We start from the raw sequence: 21,713 nt of genomic DNA, 5'->3' as shown, positions 1-21,713 counted from the left end.
AAACACTTAATTTCCCAGAATGCATTAGTACAGTATGCTGAACTTCTGGACATTACAATTTGAATTTTGTTTTAGTAACTTCCTGTCAAGAGTTGAAAGGGAGTCTGTTTTTCAGTTGTGAAATTTGCACAACCCTGGTAGTAGCAATTGTGTAGCATGTGTAAATTTACCAAAATGTTGTTTATAATGCAAAGATAACTAGTTTCATTGTATTTACCGTTTTCAAACCTCAAACATGTAGACACTCCACCGTGTTTTTGTCTATCAAACAGGAGATGTGCAGTACAGAACAGACAGTAAATCAGGATCAGTTTCACCTGCAGCCAGCCTCCATAAAACTGAAGGAGGGAGTTGAGCTCCACTTGTTTTATGAGGTCTGGCTCATTACCAGATTACATTAGCTTGTCTCTCTTACACATTAATAAAAAAAATCTTCATCTTAAAAAGTTTTCAGCAGTTTGCCCTTTTCCTTTCAGTGAAGTCAAACATTTCCATGCTGTAAAGACCCGTCTTGCTGCTGGAGAGAAGCCAGGGCATGTATCCGTGTTTACCTCACAGGCACCGGGTCGCACGCCCCTTTCATGCTGATGTCAGATTGGCACGACACATGGTAGGCACTTGGTAGTCGCATCACTGTTGAACTCCATCTTTTCGCTGTATCCAATTTACATGGTCGTACCATCCAGCATTCATATCTCCTTGATGTCTCTCTCTCTTGTGTTGTCAGTTACAGCATGCGTCATAGCACGACTCATTTCAGATATTATTCGGTTCTCTAAAGCCGTTGATCAGCATACTAAATTATCATTTCTGAACAGACTAACACTCCCGTAACACTCTAATACAATTAGGCCAAGACAGCTCGCCTGGTTATATTTAATGGGGATGACATCAGAGAAGATAGCAGAGAATGAATAAGTCATTCTTGGTCTCATTTCAAATGTGAAAGATTCATACCAGTAATTTAGATGACAGTATTAATTTAACATGACACTGCATTAATGGTCGATTTTAGATTCACAGAACACGTTTAAGTGGAATGGACTTCCTTAATTTGATGAGATGTGATGGCAGTGTGATGCCACGTCTCTCTCCATCGCTCTCTCCCTGCGGCATGGCAAGCACACACACACACACACACACACACACACACACACACACACACACACACACACACACACACACACACACACACACACACACAGATACACACCAAGCTTTAGCTGGTGTCCTCAACATGCATGGGAACTGGCTGAGCGTGTGTGTCTGCTTGTGTTTCGAAACAAGCACATGTTTTTGTTTTGATGGTTGCTTGCTTTTGAGTGAAAAGATGTTAAGGTAGTTGAATGTGATGGATTTAAATTGCATCTGTAAATAAAATGCATATCTACACCATTATCATTCGCAAAGAACTTTCTAGATTCAAATTTTACATTTATTTGATATATAGATAAATGCACTATCCTTCAGATATCTTTCAAATATGCAGTTTTGGTTCTCAAGAAACATGTCCTATCATCAATTATCATCAATGTTAAAAACAACGTTTCATGTTTTGTGGTAATAGATCTTTTTTTTTTCAGATTGTTTAATGCATAGAAATGTCTAAATATCAAAAGAGAGCCCCATTTTTTTGAAATATATCACTTTAATGCATCTTTGCTGAATAAAAGTATTAAATTTTATATGTATATATATATATATATATATATATAAAAACATTGTGACCCCAAAACCAACTGTAGTGTATGGGTATGTATGGTCAAATGATTTAAAATGTAAATGATTTAAAATGCATTAGGATCCATTCTGATCTTTAGAAATGATTTCTCAGCTTAGAGCAAACGTAACATTATTTTAATGCTATTTCATATAAATGTTGTTATTTTTCATGATAATAAATCTGTTAAAGTGTTAATAGATTCCAAAAGGCTTATTTAAAACAAGGTTTATTTGAAACATTTAGTATGAATTAAATGGTTTCAAAATGTATAAATCTATCAGTGAAAATGATTCTGCTGCATGTGAATAATAATTTTTTTTTATGAATATGTAAAAAACATTTTTGTAAATTTTTCCCATGTTATCCAGCATGATCTGTGGTTCCATTTACTTCTTTGTTTAGTGTTTGAATTAGTTACGTCATAACTTTGTTTGAACAGTTTCAAAATGCTAAAACTTTACTTATTTCCAATTTTAAGTGGAAAAAAATCCCATATTTTCCACATTTTACTAGACTTTTGGATGCCGTGGACTCTACGTTTGTACACAGACAGCTGCTTTCGTGAAATCCCACAGCGTCCTGCTTTCCGCAACATTCCTTCTCTTATTTTAACTCGCTCCTTTGTACAAGACTAATGGTTTTCCAGATCCATCGTCTCCTGGTTGGTTGCAGAAGCCACAGGTTGATGAAAAAGTTAGGCGTGTTATTGTCTGAGTCCCTGATGTGGTCTTGTGTCTCAGAGGCTTCTTAATGACTGGACTCTCCTGCACTCTGCCTCTCTGATGGATGGCAAGCAGGGACGGCCTCTCTTTCATCCCGACAGCATGACTGGTCTGATTTATTAATGACAATAATTAGGAGTAAACCTCTCTGCAACCAAACCCAGAGTGATTAGCACAGTAACGATGGCGGGGAGGGGTTGTGGATATGGCGATCTGATTAATGTCGGCCATTTTGACCTTTCTGAGCTGGGCTTCTCTGCAGTCTGGGGAGAGATGAGGGCAGCTATCCGTGGTGTCCACTCACAATTAGGCGCTGAATGAATTAGAATGCAAAATGTACCACTCAAGTCATTAGCTGTGCTGTTCACGACATGATTATTCTATTGGAATGAATCCGTTGGTAAGCTTCTGTGTTATTTATATATGACAAAATGGCACTGGTCACTTTATTTGAGACGTTTTTTGCAGTTTCTCATTCTGGTGGTGTGGTTTATAAGGTTTATAATTAGATTCAATCTTGTTTTTCTCTTAACGATCTTGAATAAACCTCATCTCACCTGCATCTTGCTCTCGGAATCAGTCCAAAGTGGGAAAACTGCTGAATTTTACTCCACGATTACCCTTTAGTCACATAGCGAAGCAGACCCTTCTATTTACCTGTTTGAAAACACAAATCATCTCAGGAGATAGACACAGACTCGCTGATAACACGCAGACTCTGTGTGACATTTGATTAACGAATGTAAATGAAGGTCAAGAGTCATTTTGTGTGGCCATCTTCCCTTTGCCGGGGTGTGACAATGAAATCTTTGCAGACACCGGCACCAGTAATGGCCACATTTAAACCGCAGTCATTTAAGAGCTTGTACCCAGTACAGCTGCATGTAATGGAGTTGGTTGGAAAGGTCAGAGTCTTTATCTAGGTCAGATTGGAGTCAGTGAAGTCAGCAGCCAATGAATGGGAGACAAGGGAGATCAAAGTAAAATCCATGTCAAGTAGTGCTGGTGAGCGATCGCGGTGCTGCACTTCGAAGACCCGCTTTGGGATCGGTTTCAGCTTTCCTTTCACTGCGGTTAAGAGATGGGTGACTGATTTGGGAATCTGTGATTTGTCAAAGCACGAATGATGTTGTATGTGTATGTTTAACCTTAGCTGTGACCGGAAGCGTGACTTACTTTCTTCTTCTGTAAAGAACAAAATAATATATATATTGAAAGTCATGGGGTCCAATGTCAATCCACCTTAAGTGTATGGACAAAAACAGTTGGAGGCGTGCCATAGGCGGAGCTAAAGAGTCACTAGCATGCGAAGCTTTTGCATTGTGATCATCTGCAAGCTGCAGGGTGGCCGCGGGTCCTTAAAAAGTCTTAAAATGTCTTAAATACAGTTTTCCTTATAAAAGGCCTTAAAAAGTCTTAAAAAGACTTAAATTCAGATTCGATAGGTCTTAAATATTTTTGGTGACTTTACGACGGGGGAAAAATCTTCAGTCAGATGGACCAAATTACTTTTTACGATCATTGGACTAGACCTTTTTTCCCGTGGTAACGTAAGGTATTGCGTCATCAGAGAGATGTACCAGTATGTGGCTCAATGGCTCTCTCCAGGACGTTAGGTAGCAGGTTGAACTGAAATAGCGGCAATGGGTAAATGTAAGTTCAATAACAAATGGGTCGAGAATGAAGAATTCTCATGGTGGTTGAAGCCGGTGCCTGAAAATGTATACGAGGCAAATTGCAGCATATGTTGAAGACGTTTTAAACTAAACTAAACTGTTTTAAATTAAACTTAAATCGACAATTGACAATGGGCATCAACACGGTGGAATCGCACGCGCAGAGTAGAAAGCACTTGGAGTTTGCGAGAGCCGGCGAGAAGAGTTTAATTGAAGGTTTCTGTTCCACTCTTCCGACTAGCAAAGATGTCACCACGGATGTTGAGAATTCCCAGCCAACAACGCCATCATCTGACCTATGTCTATTTTCTGGCTCTACGCCAACACTAAGAGCTGAGGTAATTTGGGTGCTGAGGACTGTAACAAGCCATCACTCGTTCATGTCAAATAGCGGGATTGAGGAGGTTTTCAAAGCTATGTTTCCAGACTCTGGGCTTGTGCAGACGTTTACATGTGGAAAAGACAAAAGCCGATATATAGCTAAGTTTGGACTGGCGCCATATTAAAAAAAAAAAAAAAACTTATTGCCGAGGTCAATAGATGTGGTGCTTTTGTGATCATGTTTGACGAAAGCCTGAACCAGACAACTGAAAGCAAACAAATGGACCTGCATATTGTTTAGTTTTTGGATATTGTCTGTGAAAAACTCAATGTGTATTGTAATAAAATATTGCTGTAACAAATTTTATTTATAGTTTTTTTATGCGTGTGTTTATATGTATATGTGTGTGTTTTCATCGCAGGTTTGGTGGTCTTAATTTCCGTACAAGCCGGTATTAAAAAGGTCTTAAAAAGTCTTAAATTTAACTTGTTTAACTCTGTAGACACCCTGAGCTGTGACATTGACATAATTCCCTTAATGCTGACTTCTTTGGGAAGTTGAACAAGGTTGATAATTTCCGTGGCCTGAATAAAGCATGCTGATGGTTGATGTGTGTGCATGCTCTTCCTGGAAAAGTGCCCACAAAAGGAATTCCGCCCTTTATGAGGTCAAACAGAGACATACTCGGAAAAAACTTTCAGAAACTTCGACGAACCCGGAAAGTGTGTTTTTGGCACAGAAATATTCCGTCATACGTCAATCTCGTTTTTTGAAACTTTGGTCATGTTTAACATGAGAATCCAACTCTTTAGCAGTGTAAATCAGTCAGAATGTATTAAATAGCATTAGACCTCGCCTTTAAAAAGGAGAGTTGTGAAAACAATATTGTAATTTTTTATTAAACACAGTGAATAAATACATTTTAAGTGTCCAAAAGTGTCTAGATATGTTTTGTGCCCACTCAATAATGTTGGCAAGTGGTGGAGACACTTTTCCTTTGTAGTTTTGCTCAGTTTCAACCAGAAACGAAGTTGAAATCAAGGTCGATCGTCCTGTCAATGAGTTTGCCGGGTTTCAAAAATGCTCTCTCCATGTAGGTCATGTAATGAAACTTCTCATCCCTCGCAGCTCTCTGCTGCTCAAGTCTAATTTGTCCTCATTAAAAGTCCCCCTGCCTCGTGTTATTATTTTCCTGCCCCATCTCCTAAAACACAAGGAACTGATTGAGCATGGGGTAAAGTCGGTCATCATGACATGACCTGCAGAAACAGCAGAAAGAGTGCGACGACTGACCCCGGCAAACTGCCTGCCTGCACATATTGCACAATCCTTCATATTTAATGGGGAAACACGAGCCTGTGATTTTGTTTGCATTCTCTCTAGTGTCTGCTGCTCGGGGTGGAGTGAAGCCACTTAATGAGAATCCCCTGTTCTCCTCCATCATTTTTAAACAGGCAGTGCACTCAGCAGCCTTGCCTTCCCTCCAAGGACCCCCCCACCTGCCCCCCCTCCACAACATACTGTGCTTGTTTTTGTAAGTGCTAAATTATGTATCAGCTCCTTAAATGCTGTGAAACATCGGTTTAATATGAAGTAAACTTGTTTTCCATAATTCCACACTCAAATTCGGCCAGGATACTTAACTTTGTTTGAAGCTGTCGATTTGCTTATTTTGTCTTTTAGAAACATTTACATCATAGAGCAACGTAGAGAAGCGCAATTATTGCTTTTTTTTTGCATTCTTTTTTCTTATGTTATCCTTTATCATTTATATGGTAATAAAGTCTTACGGAGTTCATAAGAGGATGGATGGGGAAACAGTCTGTTGCTTGATCTTCCACTTGGCTCATTTAGATTAAACTCTGACATCAGTAACGCTTTACCCCCAACAATAATGTCCCTCCGCTGGCGCGTGAGGCCTGTCCCTGACAGCAAACCGACATCTTGACTCGCCTCAACCCGCCGCAGCCAGCTCTTAACACAACTGCTATTGTTAAATGTCCTCTGCAGCCGTAATATCTTCTAATCCTCAAATAGAGTGGAGTTAAAAACTACAAGCTCCAAACTATTTTTACTTGCCTCAGTAGTTGTGGCAGATGAGAAGGGATCTCTGTGTAGATGATTATATTGTCATCCCCTGATCTTTACTGCTGGAGTAATTGTAAATCATTGCTTCATGGCACGTCAGAGGTTGTCGGTAGCAGGCAATTAAATGGCACAATATAATAGAGCAAATTATTGCCTGTCAGATTTTGAACAACACAGTTGGTATTTGAATTACACTTAATCATTACATGCATTAGAAAGCTCATTGGAATCCTGCTTAGGACTGAACATGAGCCATTGCATTATTTAAACCTCTAATTGTGAAAGCCTTTTATTTGTGGTTACTGTACAACAAAAAGTGTCTCATCAAGCGGGCCGGCTTTAAAAGCCCGATATATCCAAATCAGCATCTTCAGACGCATCAACCAAATGGGCCAAAATGGGCAATTTCACCGGGGTGGAGAAAAACATTTAGCCATGCAAAATGTTTTGTAATTTCAGACTGCGAGGATGAATATTAAATATTTACTTTTAGCCAGGCCCAAGCCAGGTCCCCTTTTTTGCATAATTCATCAGGCAAAATGGATGAGGTTATAATTTGTCTAGACACCACGTATCTGTTTCTCAGGGGTTTCTCAGCCCTCCCCGCTTGCACCCTGGACCCAACAACCAGGTTCTTCAATATGCCAAGCAGACGATGACAAAATGTCAAAATTGCATAACACAAGTCTTTAAATTTGTAGAACTTTGTAATGGCTTTTAATAAAGAAATACTTGATCTTTCGCAACCTGAACGCAGATAACCCAAATATGATAGATAAACGAATTATCAATTTTTGTCTTGGTTTCCTGAAGCCGTATTATTCATATTCTTTCACAACATAGGCAGAAGTTACTTCACGCAATCTGCCACAAGGTCCAGAGCAGACACCCTGTATTAACAAGACTTAAGTACTGTTGTCATGGCCGCTCTGCCAGCTCATAGATTGTAATTATTGGTTAGCACTATACTGTGATGCGTATGGGTTGAATAACAATATTAAGAAGCGCCGTGATGTTAAAAAGGATATCAGTTTTATAGGTCTGTGTAAATATGCCACAGCTTTCTGTTATGACTGTTTCGTATGTTAAGTCGTTGAAAGTTAATTTGTTGCTTTGTCGCAGGGGTCGTTGATCTCCCCAGCGTGGTGTACTTAGATCTTTTTCGGAGCCCTTCCTGTTGTTGTCAAGCCATCTCAGCCCTGTCTGTCATATCATATCAGCTAGCCACTCCCATCCCGTTTAAAGGACCGCTTTGGCTCATGTTACTCCAGAAGTCAGTTCCTCCAGAAACATCTGTTTCTTTTCAGAGGGAGGAGAGACAAATAGGCCCATTGTCACCCCTGTATCTGTACTCATATCGAGTCCTTTGGCTTTTCGGACAGGTTGGAATTATCGAGGGAGGGTGAAAGGCAAATAGCCCTATAGCTCAATCACCATTGTTTGGAATCAGTCAGTGGTAATATTAGTGTTGCCCAGAACACAATTATTCAATAGCAGCGTCTTAAACATCGTCTTGAATTTATCCTCTTGACAGATCCGGAGACTGATAATTTAATGCAAGTTATGATTAAAATCCCCTTACTGTCAAGCCCTTTGGAACAAATAACAAATACCTCTGTTTGGAAAAATGACAGTTTTAAAAATAAATGAAATTACACGTTAGAGACGGCGCGGGGAGGGGCGCGCGGTAATTTATTGAGCTGCGAGACGTTGCGCGGGAGATTTAGGATTCATGCTTGGGAGGGGGGCGGGAGAAGTTAATGACTGATTAACAACAGCAATTAAAAGATGAGCAAAAGGTATATAATTAAAATGGAAGTTCTTGCTTGTCAAGTGCGCGTGTGTCATCCATTGTGCGGCTTGTTGAAAAGCCTGAGGAAAAAGAAACCGGTACTTAATTCCAGGCTTTGGCATCGAGGAAGGGCGTTGATCGCATGGATGCTTTTCTGAAGGCTGTAACTCAGCTGAAAGTGAGGCCGTGTCATTAGAAGTTCAAAACCGTGCATCTTGTGTTGACAGTCATCGGCAGTGAATATTTGGCAGTCGGGAGTAATTTCACTTAATTAATGGGATGCATATTTGATGGGGGGAATGAAATATTCAAGCTCAGCAAAGTGGAAAAAAGGAAAGATTTAGTGCAGAGTAAAAAGGTGGAGGGATGTAATTTGTGCATTCACTTCAGAGGCTACCGGGGAATAGAGATAGAAAGATGCAAGGAGGTGAGGAGGAAATATGTGAGGGAATTCACAAGATAAACAACGTAAAAGATAAAACTCAGAGGAAATGGGTATGGCAGAGGAGAATGGAAAAGTGTGTACTGCTGCTATTATGAACTTGGAAAGATGCTGATTTTATAACGCTGCCACAACGTTAACTCTGCTCTTCATCTGGTAACAGAAGTAAACAAGCATGCACGACATTGATTTGATTGCACACAGTAAAAACATGCATGTTAGCTGCTGAAGATGACATATCCCCGTTTTTTATATCATTTATGCAATTGATTTCTCATACATGATCTCTCATTGCATTTACAAAAACAGAAGACACCACCACAATAAAATACATAAGCTGCATTAAAAAAATACATATATTATCGCTAGACAGTATGTGTTTAATGCAGATGCATACTACATTCAGATTTGTGCATGTATTTTGATGGACTATATTAATATTAAATGAATATTGAAAATGAATCCAGAAATATGCCCTTTCTGCCTTTTGTTTCATATGTGATTTTTATGCTATTTTTGTTCCCAGGCATATTCTTCATTATTGTATAATTATTAAATGAAATACTACTTGGATAAATTATTTAATACACTATTGTTATTATTACTATTATTATTATCATCATCATGTAAATTAAGTACATTATGATGATGAGGATTCAGTTGTTACATACATTATCATTGTATTATTAACAACAATATTAATAATAGTAATAATGTATTCAATGCCATAATAGATTTGTTTAATTTGTATTATTTTAATATAATATTAAATATACATTTTCAATTATCAATCAACTTGATAACACCATGACTTGATTTGACTATTCTACATGTATATACTGACTATTCTTAATACACCACCCAGTACTAAAAAGATATACTAAAGGCTCTTATTCATCATCATTTAAAAAAAAACAACAAAGAAAAAACATTTAATTGCCACAGTCCTCTGTGTGTTCGGTTTCAAATGCTGCCCGCCACATTTAGAGTAACAGTGAAGAAGGGAAATGGAGAGCTCCCTACTAATGACTTGAGGGCTTTCTGCTTATTGTGTGTTCAAAAGCCAATGAGCTAATGTGTAGTACTGAGCCAGCAGAGTTCCACTGCTCTCTCAACCCAAGAGACTCCGTGGGCCGGGATAATTGGCCAAGGCTTGTCTTCCCTTTTTTTTTTAATTGAGACTCATTATTTACATGAATTTAAGTTCTTTGCTAGAAACATTAAGGCAAAGAACATCTTGCAAGAATGCAGCTAATTGAAGTTTTCCCCCCTTCTTTCTGTGTCAGGGCAGAACAAGAAACTGAAATAAATGATAAGGCAAGGAGATGAAATTGTCCCCTTTAAAATTTGCAATTATTTCCCAATTAAGGCCGGCTTGGATAGAGATGTTGGTGCTGTGGGCTTGTTTGGGTGCTTTCGGACAGTAGATGGCGTTAGCTTTCTTTTCCATGCAAAAGAAAGCGCTAGATCTTTGAATGGATTTAACCATGTATGGCGTCATCGTCAGAGTACACTAATTTGATGTGAATGTCAGTTCCAGAATTTCACCCGGACGGTAAAAAAAAAAAAAAGGATGTTTGATCATCTTCATTTATTTTATTTTATTTTTTTCCCTCATTAAGCTTATTAACTCAAGTGTTGATGATGCACAGCTCGGGAGAAATCATTTACACACACTTTGGGGTGTTTTTGCATTGGATCCTTTGCAATGGTGAGGTCCCAGGGGTGCCCCGTGGCATTGTGTCCAGGGACCTTGTAAGTTAAAGTGAGAGGAGGAGGGAAAAAAAGAAAGACGGAGGAGAATGGGGTGTCGGGAGGGCAATTACGGCAAGGACAAAGCACATGTAATAGGAACTCCCCTTATAGAGTACCTTAATTAAAAGAAGACTTAAACTGTGAGAGCAGCACCGCTGCAATTATCAAGCACTGATGATAATGAGGGTGCAAGATCTGTGAGGTGTGTCTTTGTGTGATGTGTGAAGTTTGAATCTTTGGCGCTTTTAGCCAGATGCCCTTTTGCTTTGCAAATACAGTGCAGGCGATCTTGAAATAGACTGACATTAGGTCACTATCTGGCTTTGGAGCATGTGTGCTTCCATTTGTGTTCATATTTATGTATTTGTAGAAAGCTCTGTGAAAGGCGGGTCACACATTGCTGTTTATTACAGATGTTTTTTAAATAAACTCTTGAAGAGATTGTGAACTGAAACAGTGATTTCTTCATTATTACGTTTTACAAAAACAAATGCAGTAATTGAAAAAGCTTTTTTAAATCACTTTTTAATTGTAATCTTTGAAGAAATACAACGTTTTTTTATTTCCATACCTCATACAATTTTTTGAGCTTGGTAAATATTTGTTCTTTTTTATCATCAGGATTAAAGCCAAATAACAATTTCTAATTTTTTTTTTAAATTCTATATCTGCTCTTCATATGCAAAGACCTGCTTCTGTTTTACCCTGAGAAGGCATTTGATAGCATCCCACAGCACACACACACACACACACACACACACACACACACACACACACACACACACACACACACACACACCAGCCAGATCTGATAAGGAACACACAAGGGTCTATTCAAATCATTATGTGTTGGGGAAGGATAGAAGCAAGTAAACATTAGGTCTGATAACTCTACAGATGGCAGGGGCAGGAGAAAAACTGCCCTGGAAAATAGACTTGAAATGGGATTATTATTTAAAAATACATAATAATTCTACTGGACTATTGTGTTTAATCATTTAAAACACAAAAACAAATATGTGGCTATTGTAATAATTATTTAACTACGTGTACAAATGTAACACATTTTAACACATTAAATTAAACATAGAAGAACCTAAATAGTCTTTACTTATAAAACTTACTCCAATAATTTTTGAAAAATATATATATTTTACTGTGTATGTATGTGTATATATATATGCTTAAAAAAAAAATATATATATTTAAAAAATATATATTTTTTATGTTTTTACATTTTATTATATAGCATTATATTAATTGTTGATATTAGTATTTGTATATTATTGCTAATATTTAGTAATATATGTTTTAATAAAACACCAGTCATTTTAGGTCGGTCTGATTCTTGCCTTTTTATTAGACCAAATATTCAAAAATATTCTGTTTTGATTGGGGTTTGAGTGTTAATGAAATGTAAAATCGGTGGCTGCAGTGACATTATAAGCACTATGACTGATTTTTGCTCCACCCACTGTGCGGATCTATTAAAATGAATTAGTGTAATGAGCGAACACCTAGCCAATGAGTGACATTTTATGTAGATATCATTAATTATGCATACGTTTCAGAAATTAGCATACATTTAATTGCATTTTATTACATGTATCAGATACATTAAATTGCCAAATATTGTTTAATATTACAGCCAGGGAAAAGAAAGGGATGTTTGCATGCGAAATGTGCAACATATTTTGAAAACTTATGAGTAAATGTAATATGAAAATCAGATCCATTTTATTCCTATATTTCATAATAAAATGTGTGCAAGTAAAATAATAAAATGAATGCGCTTGGTTACTGACAAAATGACGATGTGATCTTTTCACAGAGTCTCTTCAATATGGCACATTTCTCTGCTGCTCGATGTAGCCAACTGGCCGAATGCTAGTTAATGCCATTGTGTGTGTGTGTGTGTGTTTCAATGTCTCCTCTCGTTGGGGAACCTATAAATAGTGTCACCCTGTATAAAGGGATGTGGCATAGAAAGTTTCCCCTTTGGAGAGAAGAAGGCCAGGTTCTGCCTCTCTCTCAAACTGTGATTGAATTTGTCGTGAAGGAGTGTCACACTTAATCACATGTTTATGTACAAAGGTTAGCAGGCTCTCTTTCTTCGTTTCTCTCTCCGTCTCTCCATACGTGCTTTCATCTTCAAGCTTTATTGCTATAAATGATTTCAGTTTTTGACCTTAATTTTTCTTGGTTAGGAGCTTGTGGTCGCAAAGCAATTACAGCAATCTCCCCTTTTCTATCTGCTGCCTTTCCTCTCAGTGGAGTTGAGGCGGGCGACGGGAACGGCTGTTTTTCAGGGATTCATATTTCTGATAACTTCTGCCTCTTTGCTTCAGCTCTCCCTTCTTCTTCATCAGCCAGCCGAAGTGATGATGCTTTAAGGACATAATTAAACATATCGTTCAAAACATATAGTCTGTGCATCCTTGAATTATCACCGTCATTAAAATCGTACAAATATGGAAATATGATTGCCAGGGGCGGATAAATCAATGATCAGCCAGGCTTCCAAATCCAATAAATATGCGGAGTTAAATACTTAAATATGCAAATTGCATGCACATGATTTGCATATGGTAGTATTTAAGGGGAATGTCTAGGGCTGTAAAAAATGGTTGAGGTATAGTGAACAAGAACTGGAGAGAGGGGAAGGGAGAAAGATTGTGAGTACACAAGAAATTAATTTTCTTGCTTTAAATTTTTTTTTTAACTTGATCAGCCTGACGTGATTTTTAAGATTTTGCAGAATGTTATCAGCATCAATATGCTTTTGTACAGAAGAGCTTGTGCTTTAGGATGTCTGAAAAATGCCTTGGAGAAACGTGAATAATTAAAGCATAATTATTCCTCCTCATTCATCTCTTAATCCAGAGACAGATTTAGGGGACGGAATTTATAATTGTTCCTTTTTTTTTTTTGTCTGGTGTCCTGTGTTGTCACTGTATTATAAAGCATTGAACATTGAAGCGACTGACCTTACAGTTTTTCATAAAACAATCCATTACTAAATTTGAGAAATGCAGGAAAAAAAAAAAAATCAGTGGTTTACAGATGATCTGAAACAATGTCTGTAATTAAATCTTTAATCTTCATATTTATTGTAGGAGGATGAAGTGAAGTTGCAATATACACAACAGCAGAGGGAGCAGTTTTTATCTGGATTCTGTCACAAATCTGGACTCGAGGGGACAGCCGGCTGTGATTCTGCAGGGATAGTTTCCCTAATGCAGTTTTTCAGTTTTATACATTTTACATTTGTCAGTATCATCACACCACATAAAACATTTAATTTAGTTGACTAATAAATCCCCTTGTGAGCGAATGCTCATTGATTGATGTTTGATATGAGAATTTACATTAGTTAATTTCATTTTCATTTTCCAAACGCACATTTGGCTCAAAGCATAAATAATATGTGTAATTTGACAAGCAGGGAAATGTATAAAAATCTCTCGAGAGATGAATTTGGAAATTCATCCGATATTCCCAGACAAGTGATTTGGCCAGCGGTGACGTGCTTGAAGCCAGCACGCGAGAGACGTCCAAATGTAAAAGGCCCACCCAAACAAAATGTAACTCCTAAATGCTGAGGAGTCAGTGAGCAGGAATCAATGGCAGCGGTGGTGTGGATATGTTCAGGTGCGAGCTGACATGGCCGGGTTAAACAGAGACGAGATCCTCATCAGGAAAATCAATGTTGTTGTAGGATGTGACCCACACGGTCTTGGAGAGAGAGAGTCACATTACTCTACCTTGCCCTGAGTGTGTGTGTGTGTCTGTGTGGCGCCCACAGTATTGACCAGGCCGAGAAGAGAATGACACTATCACTCTGCATACTGATGACAATTGGTGTTACACAGAAACCAGCCAATCTTGTTAAAGTGCTTCTCTGCTTATCACTGGAGCTGTAATTATCAAGATTATCGATGCTTTGTGCCTTAGTCTTATTTCGGCTGTTTGTTTTTTTTTTCACAAAATCAGAAGCAAACTTTATGAATTCACTATTTAAAAAAAATCTGCCACAACAAACTATCACCATCTTTAGCTCCCTTGTCATGTGTGCTTGTGTATATATATATATATATATATATATATATACATATATATATATATATGTATATATATATATATATATAAATTATATAATATATTCTATAGATTAATATATATACATGTGTGTGTGTTTATTGGCTGCCTATATTTAATCAAAATACAATTCAAAATAACCATTTCCTATTTTAAAATATTTCCAAATGTGACTTTGACAAAGGTGGAAAAGCTGAGATTTCAGCAGCCATTTTTCAGTTTTGAGTGTCATTTGGTGCTTAAGAAACATTTCAGGATTATTATTAACATCCTAACTTACTTGCTAACTTTTTAATGGCAGTGTATGTATAAATGTGCACATGTATATAGAATGTATATACACATAAAAATGGGTTGGGTTCAGGTTTAGTGGTGTCTTCACAGGCTGCATGCAAAAACGACATACTATATGACATGTCCAGTCTATACAATTCACAACAAATGACTCTTATGAGCTGGGTCTCTTAAGTGAATCAGAAACATACAGCACAACCAGTGAATTCTGATACATTTCACTCTTATGAGGCAGTTCTTTTAATTAATGATTCAAAAAGTTCATGATTTGAATAAGTTTCAAGAATACTTTTCTGAACTGAATCAATCAGGTGGTTATTGAATGACTCGATACTGAAAAAGAGTCATTTTCAGTGATATATATTCATATACAGCATAAATAGTTAAGGATAAATTATTAATAATGTTATGATTTTAACAAAATTTAGAAAAAGAAGTGGCTTTTGATAAAATCAGTAGTCTACAATGTCCTCGTTTCTTTATCTGAGTTTAAGTGTGTGTTTGTGTGCATGAGAGAAGAAGCTTATGCCTGAGAGAGTATCTGTTATATTTCTCTACACCTGTCAATGCTCTTCCTTCCAAAATGTTGGCAATCATATAATAAAATGTAATGATAATTGTATATCTGTGCAATGTTACGCCGAGGTACCACGCAAGCTGTCGGGAAAGAGTGTGAGAAAAATGGACTCTGGAAGATGTTTTCCCCTGGTTTTTACAACCCTTGGCCCTCCTTCATATCCCATGCACTCATTTATTCATTTTTCCTCAGCTTGAAAATGTCAAGGATGAAAGAGGGTGTGACATCACGGTTTTGATAATTGCCGTCTAATATTTCTGGGGGACCAGGCTTGGTAGAGAAACTCTTGAAAGTGGGGAAAAATATGTGGCAATGTTGCACTGGCGTCTTATTCTGATTTGGGTTTTGATCCCCAAACCTATTTTATGCACTTAGGTTGTAAACAGTTAGGCTATAAAGTATGTATAAAAGTAAATTAATATTAATAAGAGGCTAGAAAACCTCAAGAGATGAGGCGGGTGTGTTTTAAAAGTTCTTGTTGTTCTTCTCGTAGATAAACTTTCGCTTATATTAAATTAACAGAACGTAACGGAATCAAATACAGCACTTATTGAAATACGCTTTTTGTCACCAATCTAAAATGTCCATTCATGTTACTTGTTTTTTCTGGAAACAGTATATAAATCAGTATGCCACTTACCTGAGGACAAAGGGAACATAAAGCCGAATATTTGCATTCAAATGTGTAACTTTCCCCAAATAATTTCAATGGGGATAATTTGAATTTATGGAGAAACACTCGGCAGTGAATTTCAAAGTTACTCGTAATGAAATCATCCAGCGGTAGAGACGGTGGGAGCCGCTCCTGCACACAGTAGGTGGGGGTAGTTATAGAGGTGCAGGTGGGGGATGGAGGTACTCATAGTGCCCTGTGGAGGCATTAGTGTGGATGGGTCATTACATCAGGGATGGGAGAGGAGAACACACACCACTGAGCAGCCCATGTCATTTACTGAGGCCATCAGGGCCCATAGCACACTATAACATTCACTGCTTCATTTCCCTCAAGCTATCGCTCTTTTTTCTTCCTTTTTTTTCTAAATGAAAGGATGTAGATGTACAGAGAGAGAGATAAAGTTTACAAGTCACACAGGGAACATGTTCAGTTTAGTTTGATCATTTTGGGAAAATGCTTCGGAATTCAGTTTGTTTAGGTCCAGCGCAAATATATTTTCAGAATAATTGTGTAGATGCCATCAACTAATGGTCTCGTTCAAGAAAAACACTTTTTGTATTAGACTGCAAGTGCAGTTCCTCTGAAAGTTTCTGAAGAAATTTTCCACGTTCCATTACACCATTTGTTTTCTTTGCCTTTTTTCCGTTTAAATCTATTTCAGAGAGATCGTCTAAAATAAAACAAATACACAACATTAAGACAGTTGACAGTGACACTTTTTCTTTCACAAAATGGCCATCATAACCGTAAATATTTGCATATTCAAATATAAAAACCTTCAGCTACGTACGTCCTCTTAATAAGTACTTATTTGAATTTCTTTCCTGAATTTCAGAAGCAAACTTGGTCAGTTCACTATTAAAAATCTATTCAGGAAAAGAGAAATATCACCACCTTCTGCCGCTTTAATTGTGGTACAGTGTTCACAGTGTATTAATATACACTACCATTCAGAAGTTTGGGGTTGGTATGATGTCTTTGAAAGAAATGACTGCATTTATTTGATCAAAAATATAGCAAAAACAGAAATATTGTTAAATATTGGAAAAATGAAGCTTGAGATTGTCAAAGGTGACCCTTTTTGTCAAAGAAATAGAGGATGGGCATCACAGCCATGAATATTCGCACATCCAGATATAAAAACCCTCAGCTGTGCACTCCCCCTTAATCAAGTACTTATTTTAATTCAGTTCCTCGCAAGGTTTTATTAGTATGCTAGCTGTTGGCTAAATGATTATGACAAGGCTGCGTTTTCACTGATTCTGCCAAGATAAAAATACACAGGAAAGCCCAGCAACCCAGCTTAAAAACCTGTCTCCGGTATCCCTACAGGGAGATGACCTTGGTCATTAAGGACATTCACAGTTTTGTTTAGGAATGAAATGACAGAAAACAGAAAAATATGAAGTGCTTCCTTGAGAGGAATCGTTTGTTGTGGACTAAATTATGCAGCACATCATTATTTGGTGGCGTTACTATTATGAGCTGTTTATGTCTCTGACCTTAATTTTTGCACTGCTTTGGTAATGTAAGCAATTCTCTCTCTCTCTCTCTCTCTCTCTCTCTCTCTCACTCTGGCCTAGACTGCAGAAGCAATCTCTTTTGCATTTAAGTATGATGGTTTGATTGTTTTAAAGAATAATACAGAGCCAAATACGGGTACAACAACAATCCTAAATTAATAAAGTCCTCACGATATTCAACACAGAATGAATGTACGCTACTGTGAAGTGTATACAAATGTAAAACAACATTTCACAGTATATGATACGCATTTTTTGTGGTAAATATAGCTTCTGCTGGCTGGTACGGCCCCGCACTCCCCTTTATATCTGTGCACTCAGTGGCTCCGGGACTGGCGAGCCTGCAGAGATGCTGCTAAGCGCTCGGCCGGCTGAATTTGTTTGACTCAGGTAATTGAAAGTGTTTTAAACTATTATAGCAACTTGAGGGCTTGTTTAAGTGTCGAGCTGTCCATCAAATGTACACGGGTGAAAAGCATTGGCCTGTCACCCTGTCAGTCACGGGAAACGAGAAGTGTCGGCCTAATGGATTTCTTCAGGCAGACGTCGGCGCGGCGGCAGCAGTAAAATCAATGTGTTGTCATGTGTGAGAGCGGAGCATCAAACAGGCAGGTGAATTGGAACTGTAGTTTAGTTGTAACGTCTACATTTGCGGGGAGGCGGCCGGAGACAGACAGATGCTGAGAGACCGTGGAAGGCCTCTTGTTATGATTGCCAGCGTGAGAGGGGTGCCTGACCTATTTCAATTTTTTTTCTTGTTTTCTTTTTTGCTCTGTGTCCTGTGGCTCTTTTCCCTGTATGATGGTGCTAGGCCGGCTACCGTCTGTGTGTCTGTCATCACACTTCATGCCGCATGTGAGACCGTAAGGGAGTGTGTTTTACAGACTGAACACAGAGAGCTGAGCGACGCTGCGGTGCTGCTGATTAATTGTAGTGATGATCTGAACTCACAGATTCAAATCTGGGTTGTCTGGTGTGTTTACTTTAAAGCAGCCATACTGTGGCCACATTTAGGAGCTGCAGTGCCGCTATAGTAAAGTCAAAGTAAATGAAAAAGTGGCTTAAACAAAAAAAAAAACTCAGCACTTTAAAAATACTGTGAATTATGTGGGGATTTTTTAAAAAGTTTTGATACTTGCAAGACCCAAATATGATGATACCCTTATGAACAACCCTCTTCTTGAAAGTCTATATATTTTAAGACTTTTTTTATATTGTGTAAGCAAACTCATAAGTGTAAGATTATAAAGAGTGGTTGTTAATGACTTTAATAGGTGGCATTTACATAGTCATTGTACTAAAGCAAGGACAGATAGATCAAAAGTGGTATTTATAATGTTAAAAGAGATGTCCATTTTAAATAAATGATGTTCTTTTGAACTTTTTATTCATCAAAGAATAAAAAATAATAATAAATGCATCAAGGTTTCCACAAAAATATCAAGCAGCTCAATTGTTTAAAACGTTGATATTACCTTTAATAAGAACCCTGTGAACAATAGTGTATATTATATGCAAAGTATTTTATTTTATTTATTAATTTAGTAATTGATTTGTTTATTTTTTTAGACATTGAAATTTCCAAAAGGACCCCCATCAGCCTGTTACGGCCCCCAGCCCCTGATATATATATTTTTTCTGTCCTGAAAATAAGTTTGTGTTTACAAGATACTGATTTGATATAATGAGCACATTTGTTGTGGGCAATTGTTGGTCAGAATAAACTGTAATATGGACCACTCTTTTGCCATAGACAATAGTCTGGCTATGTGAGATGAATACCTTCATGAAATGCATTTGCACTTAAATGCAAATGCACTTTTTAACATTTTTACTTCCCCATTGCTGCCAGTATTATCAAATCCATGCCCATATTTAATAACACAAGATGCAGGATAATCACTTGATTATGCAAATAAATGTACATGTTATACACGTTCTAATGGCTTCTGTTAATCAAATCCATTATCATTATGTGATTAAAATGGTTCACTGTTTGGCACAAACACATTGCATTGCACACCTGAGATTATTCCCAGATGGCTTTGACTTTAACCAGACACCCACACACATTCTCTGAGATCCAAACGGCCTGATCTTGTCCAGTTGCCCCTGTCATACCCCATAATGAGCGACCTGACAGCACAAAAAAAGTGTGGTTTCTTTTGTCAGGTGTTTGAGATTGTGGAGAATGTCATCCTGAAGAGTGTATTTTGATCGCTGAAGGTCTTTCTAGAGCCCATGTTTCTCCAGGTTGGTTTGATTTATCATTTATTATTCCTTTGTATTGCAAATTCAGAAGATATTTCTGAAATTTATTGGCAAAAAAAATAAAAAATAAAATCATATTAGGCCTTTTTCACAGAGCTTTTTACTTGATTTTCAGCAAACCATTTTTAACAGAATTATGGCAGATAATATGCAACATGCTGGTAGTCATGATTTTATTTATTTTATCTCTAATGTGGGTCACGCCGAATGGTTGTTTTTCCCACCACATTGTCATTTCCTCCCAATATGACCGTAACGTGATTTATGGCCGACAGCTCTGTTTCCGTCACTGCGAGGGATCCGGCGCTGTCATGAACCCTGCTAACTGTCTGCAGACATGCTGTTCTTTTTTGAGCGAGACCAGACCTGTCTGAAAACCAATCAACTTATTTCATCACCCTGCAAATGAAAAGACGTAATTGTCCATAATTGGCCTTTAGTTTTTGCACTTCGTGATTTTTTTGCGCCATTTTAGGTGACATTCATTCAGAGCTTCGGGAAAAAGATGAGAACAATTTTGTGTTCCATTTGAAAATGATTACGCGTGACGCGTGACAGTTTTTTTTCTCTCTCTCTTTGCTCTGTGGGATTGTGCTTTGATAATGCTGTTACACTTTCGTTTAGAGTTTTGTAGCCTAGTTTTCTCTATCTGTCTTCCAACAATGTTATTACCTCTGAAGCTAAAGAAAAAGAGACAGAGTTTGTAAAATAATTGAAGTAGCTTATTTCAGCTGCTTGTGCCACTTCTGCAAGTTACGTTAATAATGGAAGCCAGTGATCCAATATCGCTTTCAAGCATTTCCAAGCATAGTTTTCTGTTTTAACACACTTTATGTGCCCTAAAATGTGCTGAAGAGAGTATTTTTTCATGCCGTCAGAGATGAATCTGTTTTGGTTGCAGGGTGCACAACATTTTTACACTCACTTTATTTAATGTGACAATTTGCTTAAAACTTTTTTTATTCACCTGTACCTCGCTCTGTAGGGGTTTAAAACTTGCATTTGTGTTTTTGCTGAAGTGCAAATGTCTTGTGCTACATAAAGCTAAATTACGTCATTTTTAAATCTTTTGGGATATAATTAGGTAATAGTTGACATTTTTATGGTTTAAATTGAAATTCCAAGTTGTTTATTTTTAAGAATGTGGTAATAAGATTTTGATATTGAAATATTTTTGATATTGAATAAATACAATTTATTAATATAAATATATTATATGTAATATGTTATTTTACAAATGCAATTAATTATTTTCAGAATTAATATTGTAATTGTTTAGAGCAAGTTCATTTATAATTTTAATTATATAAAAATTATATATATAATGTATATATGTATTCTATTTATATTTTTAATATCTTATTAAAATGTGCATAATTGCTAATACACCAACAAGAGAACAACAATAAATAAACAGAAAAATATTTTTCATGTATGTTTTTTAAATGTCATATATAACATACATAATTATATACATGCATTTATAATCAATTTTACAAATATAATTCCTTACTTAAATTTCTTTTTGTACTTAATTTTATGATGAAATATTATCATTTGATATAATATTGTAATATTTAGTTAATATATAACTATGTATTTACAATTTTTATTCTATTTCTATTTAGTTAACTTTATGTATTGTGCTTTATATATATTTTCTGTGTATTATTTTTTCAAATCAAATCTCAAACCTGTCTGCTAATAGTTTGCAGAGGAATATAGATAATTCACACACAGCGGTTGACATATTC

General features: G+C 37.0%; 1 long non-coding RNA gene across 1 annotated transcript; it reads left to right on the top strand.

Moving 5' to 3' along the window:
* The first annotated feature begins 234 nt into the window (after positions 1-234).
* LOC132104669 (uncharacterized) lies at positions 235-13,746 on the top strand. The gene is made up of 3 exons (XR_009423568.1): positions 235-374; positions 477-610; positions 13,637-13,746. It is a non-coding gene; the product is annotated as an uncharacterized LOC132104669 (long non-coding RNA).
* Positions 13,747-21,713: the final 7,967 nt, after the last annotated feature.

The sequence above is a fragment of the Carassius carassius genome, chromosome 25 (assembly GCF_963082965.1).
Source record: "Carassius carassius chromosome 25, fCarCar2.1, whole genome shotgun sequence".
Classification (NCBI taxonomy): domain Eukaryota; kingdom Metazoa; phylum Chordata; class Actinopteri; order Cypriniformes; family Cyprinidae; genus Carassius; species Carassius carassius.
The sequence above is the reverse complement of the archived record's forward strand: the minus strand, read 5'-3'. Positions and strand labels throughout refer to the sequence as shown.